The sequence below is a fragment of the Arvicanthis niloticus genome, chromosome 2 (assembly GCF_011762505.2).
Source record: "Arvicanthis niloticus isolate mArvNil1 chromosome 2, mArvNil1.pat.X, whole genome shotgun sequence".
In the NCBI taxonomy this organism is placed as follows: Eukaryota; Metazoa; Chordata; class Mammalia; order Rodentia; family Muridae; genus Arvicanthis; species Arvicanthis niloticus.
Window position 1 is genome coordinate 55,864,187 of NC_047659.1, and position 10,266 is coordinate 55,874,452.

Genomic DNA, 10,266 nt, shown 5'->3' on the forward strand with positions numbered 1-10,266 from the left:
TCCTGTGTCACAGTCATCAAACACCATCAGCAGCCTGACCAGTTGTCTTAGTTATTATTCACTTGCTGTGAGGAGGTACTATAACCAAGGCAGCTCTTATAAAAAGAAAGTATTTAATTGGGGGCATGATTACCATTTCAGAGTGTTTGTCCATTATCATGATGGTGGGGATCGTGGCAGTTTTCAGATAGCCATGGTGCTGGACAAATAGCTTAGAGTGATACATACTGTAGGCAGCAGGTGGGAGGGAGAGGGGACAAACTGATTGTAGGCAGCAGGGCCAATAGGCCTTACATGGGCTTTTGAAACCTCAAAGCCCATCCATTCCCAGTGATACACCTTTCCAAAAAAAAAAAAAAAAAAAAAAAAAAAAAAAAAAAAAAAAAAAAAAAAAAAAAAAAAAAGCCACACCTCCTAATCCTTCCCAAATAGTTCCACTAACTGGAGACCAAACATTCAAACGTATGAGCCTATGGGGACATTATCATTCAAACTACCACACCAGTCATATGCCTCCATTGTAACCACTGCCTACTGCAAAACAGAAGTCACCTTTGGCTAGTACAGATAGCAGCAATTAATGTGCATATGGAAAGTTGACAGTCACACTGTGTAACAAATGGTAATAGCCTTGACTTGGGGCCTATGATTACCTCAGAGATTTTGCCTGTCCTTACAGTAACAAACACAGGTTCCTTCTTATGGGGATGTACTGAGATATAACGGGAAGAGTTGGTTTTATTTATAAAAGTTATGCCATGATTGCACCTGTGGCCACATATTACCTATCTAGCATAAAACCCAAGGTCCACCGCTGGATAGGACCATTCATAATCTTCTCAAAGCAGTTTGCATACTGCTTTCAAGCACTGTGAATGCCTCACAATCAGGAGGGAGCTTCCAGATCTGCCCCAGCCTCATTTCTTCATGTTCTATGGGTTTAGGGTCTTCAACAAATGTCTGGGCAGGGGTAATCAAGGGTTTCTACTCCCAGCATTGGGACATTTTGCACAGTAACCTTAAAGTGCCTTTTCCCATCCATGCAGGTTGCCTTGTTTTTTTTTTTTTTTTTAAACTTCTGTTTTCATTATTCTTCAATATGTCTTTTGCAAATCTTTAAGTCACTCAATGAGTAGCATTATTCAGTGAAAGCTTTGTACAAAGGTGGACATGATCTCAGAAGGTCTACTGCTTTTTGTCCCAATTAGACTTGGGACTCACCGGCCAAGAGGATACAAAAGCCTTCCAAATATGATCAAGGTCCAGTATAATGTAAGCTAAAACTCTCAGGGGGGGGGGGGGGGAAGAAAAGAGAAGAATCCGAATCTAGATTTGACAAGCCTGGTTGATGGGAACTCTGTGATAGTAGAGAGATGGAATACTGTTTAAGTCCAGAGCCGAAGTTATCTCATGAAGTCAACGAAATCCAGGTTTTTCACAATTCTAGCTTCTTGTTTCTACTAATATTACTAATAATATTTATTACACGAAGAAAGCCCCATTACATTAGAAAAGAAATTAAAGTTATACTGTTATCTGATTTTTCTTCTGTGATGTGACTGTCCATTTAACTTCCCAGGTTAGAATCTAGTTTAATGCCAAAATAATAAAACAAATGAAATTACTAATCATAAATACAAATTTTTAATAATTTGGACTTTATGGAGGTTTGAATAAGAATGGCCACATAGGTTTATATATTTGAATGCTTGCATTCAAATGGAAGTAGAATTATTTGAAAGGATTACAAGAATTAGGAGGTGTGGCCTTGTTGGAGGGAATATTGCACAGAGGGTGAGCTTTAAGGTTCCAAAACCTTAAAGCTGTCGCTGGCCAGGCAAATGTCTTAGAACTCATTAATTTTTCATGAAACAGAGAGAAAACAAAAGAAAATCATTAAAATCTTTTACACAGGCTGTATGCACAGACTCACACACACTCATACACACACACACACCCCCACACACACTCTGGCTGGGCCTGACTACCTATCTCATGAACTCCACAAGTGTTTATGCATACTTACATGCATACACATATACCTACACAGATGTGTATAGACAAACAGACATATACATACATACGTTTGGTGGATGTAGCTAAGCCTCAAATGCCATACACACACACTTGGAGGGTGAATGGGGCAAAGCCCCAGATGTCACACTTTATTCCTTTTCTCTGGCCTTCTTATACCCTCTTAGACAAAATTTACTAGAAAATTACCTCACTGATAAAATGTTACACAAAAGGGGAGTTACAGAAGGATGTTGGTAGTTAAGTACTGTTATGGTTTGTATATGCTAGGCTCAGGGAGTGGCACTATTAGGAGGTGTGGCCCTGTTGGAGTAGGTGTGCCACTGTGGATGTGAGCTTTAAGACCCTCATCCTAGCTACCTAGAAGTCAGTATTCTGCTAGCAGCCTTCAGATGAAGATGTAGAGCTCTCAGCTCCTCCTGAACCATACCTGCCTGGATGCTGCTATGTTCTCGCCTTGATGATTATGGACTGAACGTCTGAACCTGTAAGCCAGCCCTAATTAAATGTTGTCCTTTTAAGAGTTGCCTTGGTCATGGTGTCTATTCATAGCAGTAAAACCCTAACTAAGACAAGTACAAAGCAGTGTATCATCTATAGGCTCATTATAGATTCAAAGCAACAGTTTCACATGGCCTTGCTTTATCACAGTGCACACCTATGGTTTCATCCTTAAACCTGACCTAGAATGAATGTTTTCTCTTGATCACGAATTTGTCCCAAGCCGGCTTCTCTTCTACAAAGTGTAATTGTAAAAGCTCACTATAGTCCTTATTATGCAGCCTTTACTTAATATTCTATGAGACTGGGCACATTATGTTCTTGATTCTGACTTATTATCTCTTTCTGGCAAAACAGCTAAAACCATCTCCCAAAAACCTTCTTTCTAAAATTCTTTGAATCAAGTCAGGAATTCTATAAAATCATTAATTCATCTAAACAACATTAATTCATGAAAGTCCATCTTCATGTTGATCTGCAGAAGTAGGGTGGGCTAATGCCCAGGAATCATTGGACTATGTAATGGTGAGAGAAAAGGCATTATCAATAGCATGAATCAATTCTGGGATGAAGTCTCTTTGGGCCTTGCCTCTCAAAGTTTACCCATCCCAGGTCATGCAAAAATGGTGAACCATCTTCAGAAAACTTACTTGCATGCCTTTAGCCTTTTCTTGATGGCTCCTGACAATTACACAATCTAGAGGCAAAATTATCTTTAGTTCCCTTAATAGTCATTCATTGGCTACATCTATATCTGGTCTAACTGTCCCTTTAAAAAACTTAGTTTTTAATTTTTATTTTATGTGTATGGGTGTTTTGTCTACATATATCCAGAAAATAGCTTGACATTATTTTCTTTTGTTTTATGACTTTAAACACATTGCAAAGACATTTCAACATGGAACATGGCACTCAGGACAACTTGGATCTGTTTCTGGGCCATAGTCACTCATATTTGGCTAAAAGGAAACTCCCTTTGAGATGAGACCTGTGTTTTGTAATTTAAGAAAGTGAATAAAAAGATACCCATCACTTGTATTAAGTCCTCTGTCAAAAAAAGGTAATGGGGCCTATAAGATGAGTCACAGGGAATGTGCTTGCTGCATAAGGCTAGGAATGGAATGCATCCATGAGAACAAATGTAAGGGTTCAAGGGGAGAACAGATTGTACAATTTTGTTCCTTGACTGTCATGTTTGACCCATTGCATGAGCAGGCGCGCGCACACACACACACACACACATATACACACACACACACATGCACACTTTTTAAAATTGATTAGCAAGTGAGGAAAGCATCTTTAGAAAGTCATACTGCACACAGCAGCATTGGTGAGGGAATCTACTCCATCTACGATTTCATGAGGCATGATTGTTTTCTTGAGGCTGTCTGGGCTCCTTGCTGGCCATACTTTGTCACTGAAATAGCCTCAGACTGGGTGAACTGTCTCTCAACTTTATCAGTTCCAGCTTCACTGAACCATACAGGACTGATTTTACAGTTTGTACCCTCAAACATGATTCTCCAAATGTGATGATATGCAATGTGTTTCCTAGTAGTATGTCCATTCCCAGAATACTTTCTTGCAGGGGGAAAGTGGAAAAGTGAATCATGTGTGTGAACAGTCTATGCCCAGATCAAGTTTAATCCTCACACTTGCTTTGCTTTAACTCCCTATTGATCGCCTGTAGTTCATCCCCCACCTAGCGCCAATGCTTTCAGAGGTTACTGTGGACTAAGATGCACTGAACTTCTGTACCCAAGCAAATCCTGCCTTTTCTTCATGTGAGTGGTTAACCCAAAAAATCTATAATTCCGCATGGTTTCCTTCGTCACTCTTACAGTCCTCATCTGGAAGAAGCCTTGGCTGCCCCTTAGGAAGTTCCTATCCAGAGGATCTCCCTTTTAAACAGGGTACAGTGGGAACATGGGCTGCTCTTTGCCTTTCACCCCTTCATCAAACTTTTAGGCAGGTGTTAGCTTCTTAGGCAGCTGCCCAGAAGCTTATAAGCTCGTCATCTGGATTTTTGTTAAAATTTTAGAATTGGAATTCTAGAAATCTGTCTTGACACACGTCTTGCCACCGTTGCTTTGAGTAACTCATACAAGTCCTTTCTCTGCTTTGCCACAGCTGAGAGATTCGGCAAGCCAAGAACTATCTTGTCCTTACTGTTTGCTACTTTTCCTTCCAGATCAGAGCCTAACATGGAGCATGCCTCCATATGCGTATTTTCCATTTTATTCCCTCCCTTACATGGGCCAGTTCCCTCTGAGCAGATAGTTCAGTCTCAGCTCAATGTTCCACTCTTCACTGGCTGGGGTGGGGGTGGGGGGCTGTGCGAGTGCAGCACACCATCCCACCATGAAGATGGAGACGGTCATGCAAGAATGTTCTGTCACTCATCTTTGAGTCTTGTCAGTTCCTGCTTGGGTTTCAAGTGTTTCATGTCTTCTCCTGGGGAGACAAAACAATCAACCAACCAACCAACCAAACAAACAAACCAAAACCAAAAACCAAAACCAAAAACCAAAAAAAACGAAAGCACGTCTGATCATCTGATCATTTCAGGTAGAGATGAGAGTCACAAAACAACAGTGAAAAGATTCTATCCAATCCCCTCTTGGTGAATCAGTGAATTTACTGGGGCTAGTTTCAGAAGTATGGGTGCCTCAAGGGCAGCTGCCGCATGGAAGGACTCCAAGGACTCCACTTTATCTCCTGAATGACTCAAGAAAAGCTGCACAGCTGGAGAGCTCTGCCCATAGTCAAAACTTAGATCACCCTAATTTCAGGGGAGGGAGCAGCCTCCACCCCTCCACAAGGGAGTGTTAATAGCTTGACCTCATCTCATGCTCCCATTCAAGTTAGTAAGATCAGGAGCAAACCAGAGGTTAAATGATGTTACTATGTTACTGAAGGGAAATAGGGAAGTATCCCCTTTTCCAGGACAACCCCTTACTGATCATAGTGGAACACAGGCACTGCCACCCCATGGGTGAAATTCCTCCTTTTCTCCCTGGCCTGGTTCTCCTGGCACTTTGCTGCTTTTTTTCTCTCCTTGGAGCAATGCAGGGCAGAGAGTGGTGCTTCTCCCAGCACCTCTGCACTCTGGCTAGCTTTGCAAAGACTTTTACCCTTAAAGTACTTTGAATAGGATGGAATATACACTGTGCATTGAATCGAGGGATCTGGAATGACAAGTGATGTGAAACTTGGCAAATTGGTTTATTTCCCTGGACCTTAGTTCCTCTCCTGAAAAAGGATGCATTCAACTAGATAACACTGAGAGCACAGTGGATTAATGTCTGTCCTGGTTAGCCTGATCTGTCAACTTGATATAACCTAAAGTCTTCAGGGAAAGGAATTGAGATATCTTCTAGATCCAATTGGCCTGTGGACATGTCAATGGGCGATTTAGTATTATCAAGAATGACTGTAGTTATTAAAATCTAAGTAGTTATTAAATTCTATACATCCTCTACAACATGGGTGAAGTCCACAGTTTCTTAAGTAATACAGAGCTGTCTTAAATCAACCTTGTTACTAAAACTCAACAAAGAAGCTGCAACCATGTGACCAAAGGCTGAGGCTTTAAAATCCAAAGTAAATGTGCCTTTTCCAATAAGATACATTGTACTCACCTCACTGAGTTACCTGGTAGCTTACATGAGATGGTGCTGTTTTTATTTATTTTATTTTGGGTGCCTCTAAATCTAATATTAGGTCTCAGTCGTCCCTTTTATAACATTTATTGACATATGACAACTCAAACCACACTGCCTCAAAACTCTTAGAGTCTCTGTTTCCCATTTCCTGACCTCTCCTCACATCTTTCCTTTGTTGAGTCCCCTCCCCCTTCATTTTTCTAATACCTGAATGAGACCGTATATGGGACTTCTCAATCTTGTGCACCAGATCCCCTCATTCAGTTGAGTGACATCCAAAATGAACATTTTCAGAAGATAACCTTTTTAGGAAGTTTAGACTCCTACAGATAGTTAGTTGCCCATCTGACATCAATACTCAAAACAACAGCTGTATTAAGCATATTGTCTTAGTTAGGGTTTCTATTGCTGTGACAAAACACCATGAGCAAAAAGCAGATTGGGGAGGGTAGAATTTATTGGGCTTATACTTCCATATCGATGTTGATTTTTGAAGGAGGTCAGGACAGGAACCCAAATAGGGTGGGATCCCTGGAGGTAGGAACTGATGCAGAAGCCATAGAGGAATGCTGCTTTCTGGCCTCCTTCCCATGGCTTGCTCAGCCTGCTGTCTTACAGAACCCAGATGGCACCACCCACAGTGTGCTGGGCTCTCCCCCATCAGTCACTAATTAACAAAATGCCTTACAGCTGGGTATTACGGAGTCATTTTCTCAGTTGAGGTTCCCTCCTTTCAGATAACTCTTGTTTGTGTGTCAAGTTGACCTAAGACCAGCCAGCACACATTCTATATCCCAAATTGCTTCTCATTTCCGCATTAATCCTTTTATTAGTAAATGGCAAATTTATTACTCAATTGCTCAGGCCAATAATTTTGAAATTATCCAAATATCCATTATCTTGTTAGCAGTTCCTTGTGGTCTCCTTCTCATATACAAACAGCCCCTAGTTTGTGATGTTTTGATTTATGGTGTTTTTAATTAATGATGATTCAAAAGTGATAATTTTCTGTGGAAAATGCACTTTGAAATTTATCTTTGCCTTGATTAGCAATATGAATTACTGTGTTGTCTTGCAGTGCTCGGCAGAGGCAGTGAGAGCTGCCATCTGGAAGTTAGCCACTGGAGGAGAAAAACAAACAAAAAGCCCAATGTTCTATTGAGGGTATGTGACTGTGCTCCTGTATGTAATGGGGTCAGTGTATCAAATGCACCTACAACTTAACAGTGTTTTAACATGAGATGGATTTTTTTGGGATAGAATTTCATCTTAAAATGAGAAACTTGTGTATCTAGAATATAGTCTTGTTATTTCCCTCTCTGCTGCCATTTTAGTATAAACAAGTGCCGTCTTTCATCCTGATTATGACAGAGGTATCCTCACAAACTTTGTTGCTCCTGCCTTAATTCCTCTAGAGAATAAGTAACATAGACTTGTCAAAGACTAAGTTTCATTCCAAGCAGATTGGGGTATAGCTCAGCATTCAAGGTTTTTAAAAAATGCTTTTGGTGGTGGTGGTGGTGGGGTTAGGGTTACAAAAGATGGCTAAGTGGTTACGAACATTGGCTGCTCTACAGAAGAACCTAGGTTCAAGTCCCAGCATCCATAGGGCAGTTAACAGATGCCTATAACTCTAGTTCCTGAGGATCTGATACCCTCTTCTAGCCTCTACAGGCACTGCATACATGCAATGCACAGGCATACATACATACATGCAGGCAAAATATCCATGTACATAAAATAATGAATAAATATGTTTTTTTAAAAGTGTTCTTGGGATTAGTAGCCATAAAGGGGGAAAGGAAGCAAGGTTGACTGGGCAGAAATCAAGTGTCTATACAGACTTTATGAGAGCTTTGGGCAACCACATTCTTGTGGGTCCCTGTGGCTGAAATGCAGGGACGGCCTCCACAAAGGCTGCAAGATGGCAGGCCCCAATAACCTGAGAAAGTCCGTGGGTTTCCCAAATGGCTTTATTGGCATGATGGATGATGGGTGAATCTGGATGTGCACCCCTGTGAAACTCAGGTCAGACCTGAGTTCAATAAGGAGGGAGTAAGAGGGGAGGGTCAGATGGTGTGTGGCTGGAAGAAGGCAGCTTGGTGTCCCAGGCAGGTTCCAGGAGATGGCGTTGTCTCGATAGATCTGTGGGTGTGCCTGCAGGATAATTACAACAGAGGAGCAGCATCCTGGCAGGGGGATGTAGAGAAAAGGAAACATTTAAACAAAAAGCAAAAAAATTTTGGGTTGACTTCCTCATCCAAAATTTTCAGTACAGATGACAGTGACACTCCCCCCCCCCCCCCCCTTTTTTAAAAAAAAGTAAAACAGGGAGAGATGTAGGGCCATGAAAGGGGTCTTGGTTTTTGGTAGAAGTGCTGGCTGAAAGTAGCCTGGAGACTGTGCAAGGGTCTATTCTGCCTTGCCCCCAGAATCCAGGCTACTAACTCATGGCATGGAACTCCATTAACCTGTGCAGTTCAATCACTTAGGATACAGCCCCTCCCAAAGGGCACAGGTAGAGGTGTGACTACAGGCCTTAGCCTCAAGAGATTTACATACTAATGAGATACCCGAAGGCCAGAGGGTGTAGCCAGTTAAGCATTCTTACCCAGACCCTCCCCCCTCTCTCCCTCCCTATTTAACTCAGGTCTGCCCTGAGTTTCACAGAGGGTGTGCATCTAGATGAGTGCGCACCATCCGTTGTGAAAATAAATCTTAAACCCATGGACTCCACGTGTCTTTTGGGCCCCTTCTCTGCGTTCCAGCCACAGGAACCCACACATTCTGTCCTTTAGAGTTACAGTGACCTTTTAGAATTGTACCTAGTTAGGCTAAGATGACCAGGCCTCTAGGTTCCCACATCAATCATTCATGGACACCATCTACTCTATGAGGGGTGTCACCTCAGATAGTACCATCTGAAGAGGAGGCAGACCTTGAAGAAATTGTCCCTTTGTTTGTCAATTTTCAGAGCAGTAGAAATAACAGGCATTTGCTCAAGAGGCTTCTGGTTAATACAACTCAGGGCCCACCACACTATTGGTTTTCGTCAGAATTTGGCCTAAAGCTCTTACCATCTCTTGGTTTGTATTTCCTCCAACATTTTTAAAAAACTAACTCACTAAAGCCATATTAGCCACCTGGCCTTATCTTGAGCCTCCACAGCCACCTCTCCTACTTCTCAGTATTCTCCTTTCTGGACACTAGCTGAATCATGTGGCACAGACATTAAAAGTGTATTTTAGACATTGACTCTGATCTTTTACCCAGGTATTTCTAAGGCTGGCTTCTGCATGTTACTCAAGTCTATTTCAAGATTTATTTTATTGAATGGGCCTTCTCTCACCAACCAGCAGTAATAAACAGCACCCATTCTTTCATCATCTTGTTTAGCGTTTAAATAATCACACACACAATCACACACACTATGATAAAATATCCTTACATTCTAAGAGACTGGGTCTTTTCCTGGCCCTTACAGCCAGTGAATAACACACACTGAGGTCACTTAAGACAGCGGACTGTATGATGCCGTTTACAGACTGTTTAAACTACTCTAAAGAAAACAACGTCATGCTGGCAGTGCTAGCATATACCCACCACCTTTAATCCCCCACTGAGGCAGAGAGAGAGGCAGAGAGAGAGGCAGAGAGAGAGGCAGAGAGAGAGAGGCAGAGACAGAGGCAGAGAGAGAGGCAGAGAGAGAGGCAGAGAGAGAGGCAGAGAGGCAGAGAGGCAGAGAGAGAGGCAGAGAGAGAGGCAGAGAGGCAGAGAGAGAGGCAGAGAGAGAGGCAGAGAGGCAGAGAGAGAGGCAGAGAGGCAGAGAGGCAGAGAGAGAGAGAGAGAGGCAGAGAGAGAGGCAGAGAGAGAGGCAGAGAGAGAGGCAGAGAGAGAGGCAGAGAGAGAGGCAGAGAGAGAGGCAGAGAGGCAGAGAGAGAGAGAGAGAGGCAGAGAGAGAGGCAGAGAGAGAGGCAGAGAGAGAGGCAGAGAGAGAGGCAGAGAGAGAGAGGCAGAGAGAGAGAGGCAGAGAGAGAGGCAGAGAGGCAGAGAGAGAGGCAGA